Source organism: Pseudophryne corroboree, chromosome 7 (genome assembly GCF_028390025.1).
Source record: "Pseudophryne corroboree isolate aPseCor3 chromosome 7, aPseCor3.hap2, whole genome shotgun sequence".
Classification (NCBI taxonomy): domain Eukaryota; kingdom Metazoa; phylum Chordata; class Amphibia; order Anura; family Myobatrachidae; genus Pseudophryne; species Pseudophryne corroboree.
Genome location: NC_086450.1, coordinates 204374298 through 204393681, shown reverse-complemented (window position 1 = coordinate 204393681; position 19384 = coordinate 204374298). Strand labels below are relative to the sequence as shown.

The window sequence follows — 19384 nt, the reverse complement described above, 5'->3', positions numbered from 1 at the left end:
CAAATTAAGCTGACTTGGAGGCAGACCTTTTCCCTAAATTGTCCTTCCCTGTACCTTGTCCATAGTACCTTCCCTAAGAGAAGTAGGATAGATTGATACGCAACAGTAATGTATAGACAGCAATTCCAACAGGATGTCTTTTTATTGAGCCGCAATTAAATCTGGATTAAAGTGGATGATCAGTTAATTGGCAAAAATTAGACGATCATAAGAATAAGATGGCATTAAAGAAGATTAGCAAATCACAGTTAACCATAGCTTACAATACACTGGAATGTTTAGTAATTTAATAGGACAGTCAATCCAATCACAGATACTGTATACGCATATTTCAAAAATAGAATAATAATGAGGGTGATAACAAGAGTGATGAAAAAAAACAATTCTCAATAATAACTTTTCCTAATAATGATGTTTCAATCTTCACTGGCAAATTACGTTGGAGCTCTCTTTTGATCCTGAAGTCCCACAGTTTTACATTGGAGTAGTAACGGCACTTATAAAGAAGATTAGTCCTTTTTTTTATAGAAATGTCTCCGTGAATCAGTTATGCAAAAAGGATGTAGATATTGAAGGTATCCTAGTGTCTCTAACAAAAGCAGGTTCCTTGGATAGGTTGACTCAGTCTTTCCTTTTCAAGTAAATCAATATTTCTTGGATAAAGAACTCATTCTTTTTACTCCTAAAAGTAGCTAAATGTCTCTCAAGCTCTTCTTGCAAAGTTTGTCTTTGTCCTTACAACTGTAATCAAATAAGGTGTCAGTTTGTAAACTGTTGCTTTACGGTCTGGTGACAACCATGGTGACAACCCATCTCTCCATACAATAGTACGCATTGTGTTGTGTGTAACCAAGGTACAAGTGGGCACAGCAGAGGTCACTCGTATTGGACCTCTGTCTTTTGTCTTTTTACACAGATTAGCCACTGTGTCACCTCCAGAAAGTGGAATGTCAGTATCAGTATTCAACGTACCCCTGCATTGTACTTTTGTCACATTAGTTATGCAAATAAGATGCACATTTTGTGAGAATGTCTCTATTGGAAACTTGACGTGGTTAAGTCATAAAGTCTGTGGTGCTTCAAACAGGGGTATTTGGTAGGCTTTGAGGATTAGTGTACACATTTATAACACATTTATAACATTTGGAAGGGCTAATGATTATACATCAGCCCTCTCTGACTGCAGTGCAGATTAGCAATATGGTGCTCAGAGAGGAGAACTTTAGTAATAGACGGCAGACTTCACAGCTTGCACCCACAACAGAAGAGAATGATTTAATATTAGGCTGGGTACACACTAGAATGATATATCATTCATTTGAGTGACGAACAGTATATCGCAAGCAGATGGGCGGGTGTATACACCTGATATGTCTGTGAACAATGTTGATCATAGACATGTCAGCTCTGCAGTACAGCAGATTAATCTTGCAGATAGATTGCGATGTCTTACTGTGTGTATAGGTGATTTGTTGACTGCCCCTACACTGGCTGCAGGGACTGGCATCACAGCTGGGTGGGCAAATTCGGCTGATATATCTGTGCAGTGTGTACCCAGCCTTACACATGGATGATACTGACTGACAGCAAAACTGCTAGGGATAGTGGACAGGATAATAATAATAATAATAATAATTTTATTTATATAGCACTTTTTCTCCAACAGGACTCAAGAAACTTAACAGAGAGATTGAGACATAATACAATACAAAAACATAGTACAGTACAACGATATTACAGCAAAAAGCTTTTCATGAAATACAGAGCATGGAGATACTTCAACAGGTGTGGTGGCCATTTTGGGTCATCAGTTTCAGAGACTATTCCTCCTATCCATATGGGATACAATAGAGTGAAGGTGCATACACACTTGCCGAGAAAATGAGCGACATCGCTCATTTTCACCGTCCCTGAGCGGTGTCGCTCACTTTCTCGGCAAGTGTGTATGCTGCTGCCAACCAGCGATGAGCGGCCCAGTGGGTCATTAATGACCCTCGCTGTCCGCCGTGCAGGCAGCTCAATTTGGACTGTCGTCCAAGAGCTGCCTGCATCATTCGGCTGCTGCGTGACGTCACTGAGCGATATGAACGTCATATCACTCAGTGTGTATGCCTGACGGCCCGGCCCGGGAGGAGAAACACTAGGTGATGGCACTCATAGAGCATGTCATCTAGTGTGTACCCACCTTGAGGCACAGCCCATCTGCCAGTCATTGCATATGAAGAGATCACGCCATGCAAAATGAAACTGCTGCCCTGTTTTCCAGAGGATAGTAGCATCTGCCTGGCAGTACAGTAAGATTAAGAGAGCTGCTAGGGAGAAAAGGGAGGGGAAGAAAACTGTGATGAGAGCAAACAATAAATATCATAGAAAAGTTGAGAGATACTATATGATACAGAAAGATGGGTTTGGTATAGAAGATTTACAGGTACAGTACTAGATAGACAGTCAATAGGGCAACACCATATGGTCTACAGGCATTAGGTCAACAGCGTTAAAATTTCAACAGGGGTCAAAAGTTCCACTAGTAATAGGTAGACAGTACAAAGGTTGATAGGGCCAAGAGGTCGATATGGAAATTGTGTGCACAAAAATGATTGACACCAGTTTTTATGTGTTTTTGGTGTAATTTTGTATGTTTCTGCACCTGTGATCCCAATTAGTGGTAACATAGACCCTCGCGGGCTAATTTGCTCACCACGCTTTGGGCCATCGTAGTCCAGGTGAATGATAAACCAAGCACATGTTGAAAACAATGTGAAAAACACAAAAAAACTTGAGTCAACCTTTTGAGCCTGTTGATCTTTTGTACCTGTAGACCTTCTGACCCTGTCAACCTTTTGACCCTGTAGACCTAATGTAAGTTGACCATATGGTGCTGCCTTATTAACAGTCTATCTAGACAGTGTCTATCCATAGTGCAGATAACTAGAAAGATATACTTACCAATTCTCATTTCTAGGAGCTTCAACAAAAACACAACAAAACATCTTGTGGGGGCTGCAATACTATGAATCATAGTGCCGCACCCCTTCCCCACCAACATGTTGGTAAAAAATAGGTAATTTATGGGCTAGAGCTATAGGGGAGGGGAGGGGAGGTGAGAAGCGACAATGTCAGTACCTATAACACCTGTTTTAACGCTCAATTTAATATTGATATTTTTTTGCCGGTAGTATATTTAGTTTAATATCACAGCGATACTAACTAATATGTCACAGGCATTTAACTTTACTTACCACTCCGATGAGGTCCTGCAGTGTCTCCTTCCTCATCAAGGTCCTCCGCTATGTTACTGTGAGCTTACCACTGCAAGCAACAGGCAAACAAGTAATGTGCATGGATGAAGGCTGTCTGTGCATGTTCATTGTGCTTCCACCCAGTGGGGGCTCAGCAAAGCACGGAAGCTAGAAAGGCTCTGTATCGCTAACTCCATCTTTTAGCTCTATTGTGTGAACATTGGCCATTGCATACAAACATAAATTAGGCCCAAAGTGACTACACTTCATCAATGTATCCCGAATCAGGTTATGCCCTACAGTATCTGTTCCCTGGATAAATACAAACAAACATAGTAGCTACTGCTGATTTGGACAGAAATATCCAATGCAAGAGAATAAGCGCCTTGAACATAATACTAAGTTTGCAGAGCTGGCAGTATAACGTGTACTGTAAAAGGAAATTAGAACAAGATGCAAATACAAAATTAAACAATTAAGTTGAAATCACTACATACACACCTGTTGCCATCTCCAATAAAATATGAAACGGAAATCTTTGTTATTGTCGTTACCAATTGCTAATATCACTGGGAGGTTTTCAGATGCAGGCACTGATCATCATCATTTTGCATTTTGCACCAGGGGTTAAGCATCAGAAACTGATCTGCCTCCAAACAAACACTTACAGTATGCCTGCGCTTGGTGGCCAGGATGGGACACACTTTATGCAAATACTTACATCCTACAAATCGTTATATAAGCACCCCTGATGTAAGGATTTGTAAGCCTGAAATGCATCTCAGTTGGCATGGGAAAGGATGCATACAAATATTTGTTGCATATGCACATTTGAGAAAATAAGGCAATAATTACATTTACATCCAACTCAACATTAGAGATGTGTGGTTCGGTTCTCCATAAATCCGAATCCACCTGAATTTTGTGGTTCCTAACTGAACCAAAACCTGGGCCAATATTTACTAATATTCGTGTTTGAGTCGGTTTGTGTAGTGTTTAAACTCGTTTTGTATCGGGTGCATTTTCATGCAACTTTTTGAATCCATATACGCAAAGTTACGAAGCAGTCGACATTATGGTTTTCGTGTTTTCCGATGTCGATGCCAGTCAATTTTTTTGGCACATTTACGGCCGTCATTGTCGTTTGCGTATGTGTTTATGTTGTATTTGCTGTTTTTTTTCCTAAGGTAAACGCGGCAGGGTTTTTTTTTCCCCGCGGCCGCATTTTCACTTTCAGTTTCGATTTTCATCCCCGTTCGTGATTGGTTGTGTTTCAGATGGTAGGTGTGTCTGTGCGCAACCATATAAATACGCCCCAAACCGTCCGCACCTCATGGGTTTAGTTAGTGGTGAGGAGGAGGGAGGTTGTGCTGTGGAGGTAGGTGAATTTGTGGTTTGAAGAGGAGTGTTGGTAGCGATTTCTGAGTGTGGTATTGTGTTTGAAAGTCGTCTTGTCATTCTTGTTGTCTTGTATTTTGTGGTTTTGTCTCATTTTTAGTCCAAGTAATTTTTATTTACAGTCCCTTGTCAGTGTGTGTGTGTGTGTGTGTGTGTGTGTGTGTGTGTGTGAGTTGTGTAGTGGTAGTGGAGGAGTGTGTTGTTGTTTTTTTTTTTTCCTGTGTTAACTGTTTAGACACACAATTATGTGTGACTCAGAGGTGGAGGGTGTGAGTGAGGGCGAGGAGGTTGGTCAGGTGGAGGAGGTGAGTGTTAGTGAGGTTAGTGAGGTGGAGGAGGTGGGTGAGGTTGCTGCAGCAGCCTCAAGTGATAGTGACAGTCAGAGTGCTCCGCAGCCACGCACCACTACTAAGACTGGGCGGAATGTTAAGTTTAGTTTTGCTGAAAATGTGGCATTGGTGCGTGAGCTGATGAAGTATCAGAGGCAGCTATTTGGCCCTGAGTCCGCCAAGGTGCCAACACGGAGGAAGACGATGTTGTGGGCGAAAGTAGTTGCTGCTATCAATAGTGAGGGGGTAGTCAAGAGGACGGAGGACACGTGCCGCAAACGGTACTATGACATAAAGCGACGTGTCAAGTCCAAAATGGCCAAGGAGGCCAAGTCGGCTCGGAAAACCGGTGGTGGGCAGCCCTATATTGCAAGTTATCTGGAGTATGAGGAGCCCATGCGGAGTGTAATACCTCCTGAAGTTGTCTCTGCAACCCATGTCCGGGATTCAGATAGGCCCAGGAAGAATGGTGAGCATGTGTATTTGCATTTACATTCTTTTTTTTTTTGTAATGTGTGTCATGTGACGTTGCATATTACTCCCATCTTCAAGTGTGTGTCAGCAAATACATTGTTTTGGTTAATGTTTTATATAAAAGCCAATGTAACATCTTACTTTATTGTATGTCATGTGTTTTTCAGACAGATATTTTGCATGTGTAGTTTGGACTTGGTGTGTCTCTGAATTGTCCTGCAATAATGTTTTCCTTTTGGGCGTTTTTAAAAAAAAAAATGTGACTATGTTTTATATTTAAGTGATCCATGTGCAATTTTTTTTAAAAAGTGGTTGTCATGTTAGAGGCTGGAGTACTGGAAAGTGGTTTGGAAACCACTTACATGTGTAATGTCATCTTTAGATAATGTTAATTATTTAATTTAAAAATCAATATTTGTTTTTTTGCTTGTATTTGTACCGTGACACCACACTGCAGTGTGATTTTTTTATAAATTGCTGCATTTTGTTTTTGCTCATATAGTGGTAATGTGTCTTTGGAGTGCCACATCACAGAGCAAATTATATATTGCATCTGTAATATTTTTCCGTCCAATACAAAATGAAGTTGTGTGGTTTTTTTTTTTAAATCTTTTCTTGAACTTGTGGCCTATGTCAGTGTCCTGTACATGTTTTCCTGTGTTGATGTTGCCATAGTGCATATGTGTTTTGGTCATTGTTTTTTTTATTTTTTTTTATTTCTGGTCCTTATGTTTGTTTTAAATAAAAACCAAGCATTTCTAAAATAATAAATGTTTATCAGCATAATGGGTGGATGTATACACAATAGCATGATTTTTTTATATAATTCATTTTATACAGTGTCTGAAAAAAGCAGTACTACTCGTCGGCCAGTAACTCCTATCACATCTGATGATGCTGATGCTGCGGAAGCAGGTAAAGTGTCCATTGTAGTATAGGGTATGCTTGTAAAGGAATGGGCATAACAAAATTGCACTTTCATTAAAAGGTCCATCAAAAGAAGTATGGAGCAGCAGAAGTGGCACTTCTGTAAGACATCACCACAAAAAACCTGTGGCCGAAAAGAAAGCAACGTCGTATGTCCCGGCACAAACACAGCAGGCTACCCCGCCACGAAGATTATCGTCCGTATGTTCTGTACCCCCACTCCAAATTTTGGACACACCTCCAAGACGTCATCCACACTCCCCTCATCTTGATTGTGAGTATCAAACTGAAAAAAATGTGTAATATGTCAGAACATAATCAAAATCAGTCATAACCGCATTAAGTCAAAACACATCAAAAACTAAAATACTTACCACAGTAAGTAAAAGCTGAAATGGAATCCAAGCTAAATGGCCTTGTCCACATCCAGTAAAGATATGTATGTCCACTTGAGCCATACAGTATGACATTGGGTGTAAGATGCTGCAACAAAAAAGCATGTTGGTTTGTTTGCAAAAAGTAAGGTTGTTTTTCCAAAATTCACATGTGTGCTTGAGGTAACATTGCAAAATACATATAAAAACATTACTATGTTTGTTTGAACAAAGCTATAAGGTAACACATTATGTATTCCAATGTGTTTTTATGGTGGAGTATGTGTGAGCTACAATAAAACTAAAGTGTTTGCTTTCACAATTAAGTAACCAGACACATTTGCCTCAAACAGGCATACTGTATGTATGTATTTAAGCTATGAGTGATGATGTTGCTAGCCAGAATAGTTGAAAGCAACAGTGAATGACATGTGTTCCATGTGTAGTGTTTTTTTAACATTTCACAAACATATGGATAGCTAACGGAGATTTGTTTAACATTTCAGCTTCGAGTCCTGGGAACAGCATCCCTCCGCAACAACACCAACACAGTAACATGGAGAAGACAAACATCTTAGAAATGCAGCCATTAATGCAAGGAATGAGCCCCCCAGCACCTGTGAGTACACCACCACAGCAAAGCACACCACCACAACACAGCCCAACAACACCAGGAACACAAGGCCCTGATCAGGTGTTTTGGACTATTTGTGCTAGACAGCAGGCCACTAATGAAGATTGCCTGCGTAAGCAGACACAAATGTTTAACGTATCTTTGGGAATTACCGCACAGGATATAATCGATATAGGAATATAACTTAGTACCAAAATAGAAAATTGAAAAGAAAACTAGGTTTTCTAATTCTTATAGTTTGGTGGTGCACCCAGAGTCAGTATTAAGACTTAAGACAACAAGGAGAAAAGAAGACTCTTTTGTGGGTGCACTCTTGACTTTGAAATATGAAATTAAATATACAAAATATGATATATAATAATAAAATCAACTTTTATTGACAAAAAATTAAGATAAATCGTGGTTAATGAAAGAAATAACAATCAAAAAGACAATATAGGCAAAAATTGCTAATGTATTAATAATAATATACCGGCTGACGGAGTAGATATAGATATTATAAATGGTAAATGTAAATATTTGTAAATTTGTGACGCTGCGTTCCAATAACAGATGAATCCCTGTCCTGTCTTAGTGCCAAAATAAATAATCAATGAGACCTGCATACTGATTACAATTAAGAATATAAATTCCCATTATATCCAGCTGATACAAAGTGAAGAAGCAGTAGGAAATAAGATGGCAGTGTGAATCTGCTGTCAATGTTAGACACTGAGCTTGTGGAATCAATGTGTGCTCTACTACACTGAGTCTTCCTCAATGGTCCCCCACTTGAGTACTGACCCAGCCCAACACTGATTAGCTTCCAAGTTCGGACGGCTTCGGGCGTTTCCAGTGTGGTATGGTAGTAGAGAAAATAGGCGCTAATAGGAAGCTCTGGAATCACTGATGAGAGTTCACGAATTACATAGTATCAAGAAAGAGACAGATATAGGTCAGTAGAGGAAAATAGATGGATCTGCTGCAAATGTTAGACAGGGATATGGCCCTGAATCAATGGTGAGAGTCCATGAAATTAAAATGTAAATAGGAATGGGAAAGAGGAGAAAATAGAGATCTCAGTATAAATTAGGTATCAGCAAAATCATATGTCCTAATGGACTATTAGAAGTTAATAAGGAGCAAAATGGACACGAAAACCACAATCTTTTGCAATTGCTGAGGTGAAGCCAGACAACAGTGTTACCACTGCAAAAAATAGAAATACCAGTGTAAATGAAGTATCAGCAAAATAATATATCCTGATGGACTATTAGAAGTAAATAAGGAGCAAATGGACACAAAAACCACAATCTTTTGCAATTGCTGAAGTGAAGCCAGACAACAGTGTTACCACTGCACAAAATGTATTGAATCGCTACTAAAGGAAGGCAAAGTGATACAATGTGGTCATAAAAATTGACTGTGATAAGAAAACAGAGCTGTAACCACTAAAGGGATACTAATCCTTGGGCTGTAACTGCAGGTTGAGGATGCAGGATACATTTTTAATTATCTCATGATATAAGTGTACATCAAATGGAAAAGTATACTACCGACATCTATGTATTATTGGTGTTAATAGGTAGGTAATGAATATAAATAGCATATATGGCTACCTAAAATTAGCAAAGGCTTAATGAAAAATATGATACAATGAATGAATGAGAAAAATGCTCAGTCAGTGCGGGCCTTAGGATGATCACAAAGGTTGGTATGAAATAGATGTTACCCGCAGTGGCTGTATCGATATGGAGACTCCTTCTATCACGCTGCAGTTTGTCCCGAAATGATGAGGTGCGTAATGCCACCGGCCCGGCAGGAACCCAGGCAGGTGCAGGCGAACGTCCTATAATCTGGTCAGCCTGTACGGAGGAATGTCCGAAGAGACACGGGACCGCCGTAGGTGCAGGGAAGGAGAGCGCTCCGGTCAGCCGATGCGAAGAGATACCAGCAGGGGCACGAGGACCGCCGTGGGTGCAGAGAAGGAGAGCGCTCCGGTCAGCTGATACGAAGAGATACCAGCAGGGGCACGAGACATGGGTGGGTGCAGGAAAGCATCCGCTACCCAGGTCAGCCGGAAACAATCAGGGTCGGAAAAATCAGGGTTGGGAGACGCGTTTCACCCATCCACTGGGCTTGATCACTTCCGGTGGACGGGTGAAACGCGTCTTCCGACCCTGATTTTTCCGACCCTGATTGTTTCCGGCTGACCTGAGTAGCGGACACTTTCCTGCACCCACCCATGTCTCGTGCCCCTGCTGGTATCTCTTCGTATCAGCTGACCGGAGCGCTCTCCTTCTCCGCACCCACGGCGGTCCTCGTGCCCCTGCTGGTATCTCTTCGCATCGGCTGACCGGAGCGCTCTCCTTCCCTGCACCTACGGCGGTCCCGTGTCTCTTCGGACATTCCTCCGTACAGGCTGACCAGATTATAGGTCGTTCGCCTGCACCTGCCTGGGTTCCTGCCGGGCCGGTGGCATTACGCACCTCATCATTTCGGGACAAACTGCAGTGTGATAGAAGGAGTCTCCATATCGATACAGCCACTGCGGGTAACATCTATTTCATACCAACCTTTGTGATCATCCTAAGGCCCGCACTGACTGAGCATTTTTCTCATTCATTCATTGTATCATATTTTTCATTAAGCCTTTGCTAATTTTAGGTAGCCATATATGCTATTTATATTCATTACCTACCTATTAACACCAATAATACATAGATGTCGGTAGTATACTTTTCCATTTGATGTACACTTATATCATGAGATAATTAAAAATTTATCCTGTATCCTCAACCTGCAGTTACAGCCCAAGGATTAGAATCCCTTTAGTGGTTACAGCTCTGTTTTCTTATCACAGTCAATTTTTATGACCACATTGTATCACTTTGCCTTCCTTTAGTAGCGATTCAATACATTTTGTGCAGTGGTAACACTGTTGTCTGGCTTCACTTCAGCAATTGCAAAAGATTGTGGTTTTTGTGTCCATTTGCTCCTTATTTACTTCTAATAGTCCATCAGGATATATTATTTTGCTGATACTTCATTTACACTGGTATTTCTATTTTTTGCAGTGGTAACACTGTTGTCTGGCTTCACCTCAGCAATTGCAAAAGATTGTGGTTTTCGTGTCCATTTTGCTCCTTATTAACTTCTAATAGTCCATTAGGACATATGATTTTGCTGATACCTAATTTATACTGAGATCTCTATTTTCTCCTCTTTCCCATTCCTATTTACATTTTAATTTCATGGACTCTCACCATTGATTCAGGGCCATATCCCTGTCTAACATTTGCAGCAGATCCATCTATTTTCCTCTACTGACCTATATCTGTCTCTTTCTTGATACTATGTAATTCGTGAATTCTCATCAGTGATTCCAGAGCTTCCTATTACCGCCTATTTTCTCTACTACCATACCACACTGGAAACGCCTGAAGCCGTCCGAACTTGGAAGCTAATCAGTGTTGGGCTGGGTCAGTACTCAAGTGGGGGACCATTGAGGAAGACTCAGTGTAGTAGAGCACACATAGATTCCACATGCTCAGTGTCTAACATTGACAGCAGATTCACACTGCCATCTTATTTCCTACTGCTTCTTCACTTTGTATCAGCTGGATATAATGGGAATTTATATTCTTAATTGTAATCAGTATGCAGGTCTCATTGATTATTTATTTTGGCACTAAGACAGGACAGGGATTCATCTGTTATTGGAACGCAGCATCACAAATTTACAAATATTTACATTTACCATTTATAATATCTATATCTACTCCGTCAGCCGGTATATTATTATTAATACATTAGCAATTTTTGCCTATATTGTCTTTTTGATTGTTATTTCTTTAATTAACCACGATTTATCTTAATTTTTTGTCAATAAAAGTTGATTTTATTATTATATATCATATTTTGTATATTTCATTTCATATTTCAAAGTCAAGAGTGCACCCACAAAAGAGTCTTCTTTTCTCCTTGCTGTCTTAAGACACAAATGTTTGCAAGCCTACCATCTCACCTCAGAAGAATATCAAGAAATCTAAGTAGACAAAATGAACAAACAACCAGAATAGGCAATACCATGGAACTCATGCGTACAGACATTACACAGGTCATGGGCAACTTACAGCGCATAATGGAAGAACAGCACAGACAACAGCAAAGTTATATGAGCATTTTTCAAAACAATCAAAAGATTAATGAAAGTTTATTCCGAATAGTAGACAATCAGAATGCTGCTACACGTGAACTCAATGCCACCCTCACTAACCTGAATGAAACACTCAGATGCATGCACCAACAGCAAACAAGCAGCAGTTCTGGTATGACTACTCCAAATACCACGCCAGTCTCATCACCACCAAGACGGTCCACCAGAGCACGACAACATGACAGTGCTAAAGGCAAAGGGCAGGACAAGCAGCCACCCAAAAAAAACGTGACAAAAAACAAAGGTTAGACATTTGTGATAAGTAACTCAAAATAGTTTGCAAGTGTTTTTGTTGCTAAAAAAATATAACACTTAGCTCCTTGACATTTTTTTCAACATCATTAATTAAAGTGGGCCAAAAAAAAACACATAAATTTAGTACGCACATTTAATAATTAACATATTTTTTTGGTATTGGAGGAGGGAAATGTTGATGGAGCCATACATACATGTTAGCAGGAAGTAAACTGACCACTTGATTTTTTTCAAATCATTACTCTTTCTAGATTCCAATCATTCTCTTTGCCTGCAGATATATTATTTGCCAGCCAGGCAGAATGTCTTTAGCAGGAAGTAAACTGACCACTTGATTTTTTTCTAATCATTACTCTTTCTAGATTCCAATCATTCTCTTTGCCTGCAGATACAATAATTGCCAGCCAGGCAGAATGTCTTTAGCAGGAAGTAAACTGACCACTTGATTTTTTTCTAATCATTACTCTTTCTAGATTCCAATCATTCTCTTTGCCTGCAGATACAATATTTGCCAGCCAGGCAGAATGTCTTTAGCAGGAAGTAAACTGACCACTTGATTTTTTTCTAATCATTACTCTTTCTAGATTCCAATCATTCTCTTTGCCTGCAGACAATCCAAATTACAATGTTAGTGATACATATCTTAGCTATCTTATCTATACAACATTACAAGAAGAACACAATTGAGTTGCGTAAAAAGCTTGTAATATGTTGCCTTTGTTTTGTTTGAAAAACATTGTCCAAATGAATGTCAGTATTGTTGGGACATGTTTGTGTGTGTAAAAAATTATTAAGCATGTTTTTACACATGATGCTGAATCAAACAAATATGTACTTTTACAACAAAAAACAAAATTGTGTATAATAATGTATATGTGTGGCAAACTGTGTATTTACTTACACATCATCAAGTTTACAGCATCAAACATTAGGAAATAAATTATTCCTGATTACAGTAAGTTTGTGAGTCTTAAATATGATGGTGCATCACACATAGGGACACATGTATTCCTCAAGGCTAACATATTATATGTTGAGGAGTGTTTTTTGGGAACACAGGTTCTCAAACTCGGCCCTCAGGAACCCACACAGTGCATGTTTTGCAGGTCTCCTCATAGAATCACAAGTGACATAATTAGCTCCACCTGTGAACCTTTTCACATATGTCTGTGAGTAATTCATACACCTGTGCTTCTACTGGGTTACGAGAAAAACATGCACTGTGTGTGGTCCTGAGGGCCGAGTTTGTGAACCTGTGCATTAGGACGTTACACACAATGATAAAGTGAAATACTAAATGGATGATGTGGGCTTGTAAGAAATTAGCACTGCAAGTTTACGATCACTTATCCCGACTTAATGCATATCACTCATAATCTGTTGTTTTGAGATTAAAAATACACACAATACACATGCGACATTTGTTTTTCATTTAGCGAGGGTATGTTTGTATGTGTCAAGGAGACAGACACATTCTGAGTAATGGATTTTAGTAAAAAAGGCAAAACATCTATTTATGAATACACAACAAATGAAATAAGCAAACCAAGCTCACCTTAGAAATAGCGATTGATGATCTCTTGCCTAACCTGCCTCCCTACATCAGTACTCCAAGTATCACCAGATGTCTCTAATTCCTCTGCTTGCTGGCTGCTTTCTTCCTCCTCCTCCTCAACATGTGGCAGATGTTGTTGCAAACACATGTTATGAAGAAAGCAGCAGCAGAACACAATTTGAGTCACCTTGGAGGGACTATACAACAAAAGGCCACCAGATTTATCCAGACACCGAAACCTTGATTTCAGCACACCAAAACATCTTTCTATCACATTCCACGTGGACTTATGTGCATTATTGTAATTGTGTTCAGCAGGGGTATCAGGTCGGGACAAAGGAGTTAGAAGCCAAGAGAAACAGCCATATCCTCCATCACCTAAAAGACAGATATAGTAACGTGATTCATGTTAAGATACAGCAACACATAAGTAACACACTGTTTGGCAGATGTATTAACCTGTAGAAGACATAAGGAAGTGAAAAACCAGTGATATGTGCAAGGTAATAAAGGCAGCAGACAATCTGTTTCTAAATGTTAATTTACATATTGGAGCAGATTGGCTGGTGCCTTTATCACCTTGCACAGATCACTGGTTTCACACTTCCTTATGCCTTCTACAGGTTAATATATCTGCACCTGTATTTGGACAAAGTATACGCAGGCCTACACATATCAAATTACATACCCAGCAGCCATCCATCTGGCATTTGTCCGTCCTCAAATTTATCAAAGAGGGATGACTGACTGAGGATGAAGGAGTCATGGCAGCCCCCAGGGTAACCAGCAACAACACTCATTATTTTGAGATTTGCATCACAAACCACCTGCACATTTGTGGAGTGTTCGAAATGGCGGTTTGTATATATGTGCTGCCTGCCCCTAGGTGGTCTCAGCTGAATGTGTGTGCAATCTATGGCTCCAAGCACATTGGGCATGCCAGCCAGCTCATAGAAATCTACCCTGACGGCATGCCACTGAGACTCCTGGGTAGGGAAGCAGATTGAGGCCTCGATGTGGGGCTGCAAAACAGCCAACACCTGTGTGAACATTTTAAAGAACAATAAACATGAGATTTTAGGACCGAACTGGCCACGGAGAAATTAAAACAAACACAAAACAGAAGAGGTTGTTAGGTATACATCACCTGTGTTAAGATTCTTGAAAATGAGGGCTGTGAGATTCCTATGACATCCCCAGACACAGCCTGAAAGCTGCCAGTAGCCATAAAGTGCAACACAGCCAGGAGTTTGTGCAGGCCTGAGACAGGGCGAGAGCGTGCTGTCTCAGGGTCCTATTAGCAGTGGTACTTTATCCCCGATGCTGGGATCATATTTTCCCAATGCCAGCACTAATCAAGGATTATGCTTCGGATGCAGAAAAGAGAAGGCAAGTAAGATTGAAGTTAATTGGAGGGAGGAGGCACAAAATCAATAAAGTCAAATAAAGTGGTGCCAATAAATTCAATAAATCAAAATAAAGGGGGGGGGGTGCAGAAAATCAATAAATCAAAGATTCAAATCAAATATATTTTATCCTTATCTTTTCCATAGCTACAAATTTCCCAGATAATACAGTGATCTTCCTGGTTTTTCAGTGCTACAAATATAAAGTGAGATATACATAAATGTTGTTGTTATTGTTATTTTTATTATTAGTATTAGTACTATTATTATTATTATTATGAAGAAGAAGTAGAAAAATAATATAATTCTAACTGTTTTGTTTAAATTGAAATAATGTAAAATTATGTCAACAAAGAAAACAAAACAACATAAATTATTTTGTACAATGTATTTGTTTATTGCTAGTAAGCTATAAGGCATGTTTTACTGAAAGTTTCCTTTTGAGAAAGGATGATAAAGTAATTTTAACTAGCAAAAGAAAAAAGAAACCGGACGGGGATTCAGAAGACAGCATTAAAAAGAGGAAACTGCTGAATAACGTCGTTATGACATTGCTGTTCCTTCACAACCCGTTCCAAAACAGAATAAAAGCACGGGCCCCCTGCCAGGAGCAACATAAATGTCCAGTGCCCTCTTGGCACCACAGTATGAAGCTATGGTAAGAATGGTGATGACAGATGATATACTGTACAGATTGAAGGCTACAGGGAGGTCATAGCCACCTCTGCATTGAGCTTCAAGGAAAGTATTGCTCGATGGGGAGTAAATAGGTTTCCGAAGTCTGTCCAGAAACAAAAACAGAAGTCACATCACACAGAATAAATCACCGCACTCCTGGATGCTTGGAGTAAGAAAAAGAATTGGAAGCTGAAGATAGAGAAAATATAAAGAGGGAGGTGGCAGTGATGGAGTTGAGAGATGGCGTCAGGCACTTAAGTTCAGTGGGAAAAATTAACGCTATGAATAAAAAAACCTTCTTGATTTCCATATTTAATAAAATGAGATGGATGTTTTCCATGAAAATGCACAGTGGAAGGAAAACGTCAGATTATCTACAATTACAACACTTAAAAGTCAAGTAAATTTTCTAGTGTAACCACTGTCTACTGTGTCTTAGAGTGAAACAAAATTCATAGTAAGACAGTCCATTCCAGTTCAGTAGGATCTGAACATAGGGTTGTGACCTGGCACAGAACAGGTGTGTTATGGGTGGGACAAGTTGGATTAGGCCTTAATGGGTCATGCTTTTTCAATGTAACCATGTCTGTCTGGTAATATACCAATTCACTACAAACCTGTTAAGTCATAGTTTCCTACCCTCCTGCATACAGCAGGAGACTCCTGATTCACTGGTGAGTATCCCACTGCCCTGCAAAGTTCAACAAAACACTTGATTTCCCACTAACTCAACAGGAATCTGGGCTGCACATGTGCAAGTGACAGGTGTTGTGCCTGAACGTAGTTGTGGAGCAATCTTGAGATGTCAGGGTGGAGGAAGACGCAGCCCCACACCACAACCTTCATGCTCTGCTCAACTTCAGTCTAGCAGGACATGTGTTTACCTTAATTTCCTGCCTGAGCTACTGAGCTACCAGATAGAACTCACTGAGGTGCAGCAGCAGGACCTGTCCCAGCAACCCACTGGATCATGGGACACAACAAAAAGATAAGAGCTGGATGAGGAGCAGGGGCGGATTGGGAACTAAAAGTGGCCCTGGAAAAATTACATGAAGTGGCCTCATGTGGGTGGCACCAAATCAATGATAGGCGGAACCAACACCAAAGTAGGTGGGATTAGTACACATGGCCATAATTAGAGAGGTGTGATACGTGCCGTCGCGAAGGGTCCTGAGGGCAGCACATATTGTGTGTGTGACAGTGATATGCACCATGCATACTACTGTCATCTGCCCCGCAACCCCCCGTCACCTCCCACTAATCCAACCCTGAAATGACCGGCATTAGGGTGTGCCTGTGCACACAATGCACACCCCGTACGCACTCCTATGGTCGCGGGTGCAGCAAATGGGGAGGGGGTTGTGAGGAGAGAGAATACAGGAGAGGGTAGCCTGTGTGTGCCGGGCTGTCATCAGAAATTGTGGGGCCCGGGACTGACAAAATAGACAGGGCCCCCCTGTTGTCAGCCCAGGTAGCAATTCATACTTTGATTATGAATACTGTCTCAATACAAAGCTTTTTCAGTGAATGCGTGATAACTAGGAATAATAGCAAGTCATGCTGTGATATCAAACACTGGGCTCAATGGGGGTCATTCCGAGTTGATCGCTCGCTAGCAGTTTTTAGCAGCCATGCAAACGCTATGCCGCCTCCCACTGGGAGTGTATTTTAGCTTAGCAGAATTGCGAGCGGTTGTATCGCAGAGCGCCTGTAAAAAAATTTTGTGTAGTTTCAGAGTAGCTCAAAACCTACTCAGCGCTTGCGATCACTCCAGACTATTCAGTTCCGGATTTGACGTCACACACCCGCCCATGGTTCGCCTAGCCACGCCTGCGTTTTCCCTGGCATGCCTCCGTGTTTCCGAAAACTCCCTGAAAACGGCCAGTTGCCACCCAGAAACGTCCACTTCATGTCAATCACTCTGCGGCAACCCGTGCGACTGAAATGCATTGCTAGATCCTGTGCAAAAATGCATTGTTCGTTGTGCCTGTACGTCGTGCGTGCGCATTGCACCGCATGCGCAGAACTGACGTTTTTTTAGCCTGATTTCTGCGCTGCGAACAAATGCAGCTAGCAATCAACTCGGAATGACCACCTATGTCAGAACATGGGAGCCCTGGCCTGGGCTAGCAGTTTTACTATCCACGTGGACATCTATGGGGAATAGTAACCTGTGGTGAGCAGAGCGAGCCCGCGAGAGTACACATTTTAATGTTCTGAACAAGTTTAATGATGGTTTGAAGTAGTTTAGTTATGCTAATCTAGGGGGTCCCATGTTCTGTACCTGAACCCAAACACTGTCCTACCACACAGCGTATTCAGTGACCGTACACTACTGTGATGTCAACCAGTGCCAAGCAGAGCCCAGAGTGAAAATTTCCTTTGCACCCCTTCTACAAAAAATCTAATATAGCTCCATGTAAGCATAATGATACTGGTGCACCACATGGCACATATCGCATCGCTAACCTTTCGCCTTTTTTACCCAGATTGTGTACTTAATTCAATAACAGTGTGCTAAATACTTGGGATTAGTATTTTTACTGACCTCTTTACACCCTACACTACATAAGGGACCCTTCTATACCCTCCACCACTACATTACTGACCCCTCTACACCCTACACTACATAAGGGACCCTTCTATACCCTCCACCAATACATTACTGACCCTTCTACACCCTACACTAAATCACAGATCCCCTTTACACCTTACACTATGTTACTGACCCCTCTACACCCTACACTACATCACTGACCCCTCTACACCTTACACTACATCACTGACCCCTCCACACCTTATATTACGTTACTGACCCCTCTACAACTTACACTACGTTACTGACCCCTCTACACCCTACACTACATTACTGACCCTTCTACACCCTACACTACATTACTGACTCCTCTACACTACATCACTGACCCCTCTACACCCTAAACTACTGACCCCTCTACACCCTACCCTACTGACCCCTCTATACCCTACTGACCCCTCTATACCCAATGCTACTGACCCCTCTATACCCTACTGACCCATCTATACCCAACGCTACTGACCCCTCTATACCCTGCACTACTGACCACTCTATACCCTACACTACTGACACCTCTATACCCTATGCTACTGACCCTATATCCTACCCTACTGACCACCCTATACCCTACTGACCCCTCTATACCCAACGCTACTGACCCCTCTATACCCAATGCTACTGACCACTCTATACCCTACACTACTGACACCTCTATACCCTATGCTACTAACCCTATACCCTACTGACCCCTCTATACCCAACGCTACTGACCCCTCTATACCCTACACTACTGACCCCTCTATACCCTACACTACTGACCCCTCTATACCCTACTGACCCCTCTATGCCCAATGCTACTGACCCCTCTATACCCTACTGACCCCTCTATACCCAACGCTACTGACCCCTCTATACCCTACACTACTGACCACTCTATACCCTACACTACTGACACCTCTATACCCTATGCTACTAACCCTATACCCTACCCTACTGACCACCCTATACCCTACTGACCCCTCTATACCCAATGCTACTGACCGCTCTATACCCAATGCTACTGACCCCTCTATACCCTACACTACTGACCATTCTATACCCTACGCTACTGACCCCTCTATACCCTACACTACTGACCCTTCTATACCCTACACTACTGACCCCTCTATACCCTACTGACCCCTCTATACCCAATGCTACTGACCCCTCTATACCATACTGACCCCTCTATACCCTACAATACTGACCACTCTATACCCTACGCTACTGACCCCTCTATACCCTGCACTACTAACCCCTCCATACCCTACCCTACTGACCACTCTATACACTACACCACAGCTGCCACTAGTACTGCCCATCAAAAACATTGATAAATTAT

The 19384-nt window shown here is 41.3% G+C and overlaps 2 pseudogenes; one reads left to right on the top strand and one right to left on the bottom strand.

Moving 5' to 3' along the window:
- Positions 1-8109: 8109 nt before the first annotated feature.
- LOC134947156 (5S ribosomal RNA) lies at positions 8110-8228 on the bottom strand (annotated as a pseudogene).
- Positions 8229-10766: 2538 nt separating this feature from the next.
- LOC134947345 (5S ribosomal RNA) lies at positions 10767-10885 on the top strand (annotated as a pseudogene).
- Positions 10886-19384: the final 8499 nt, after the last annotated feature.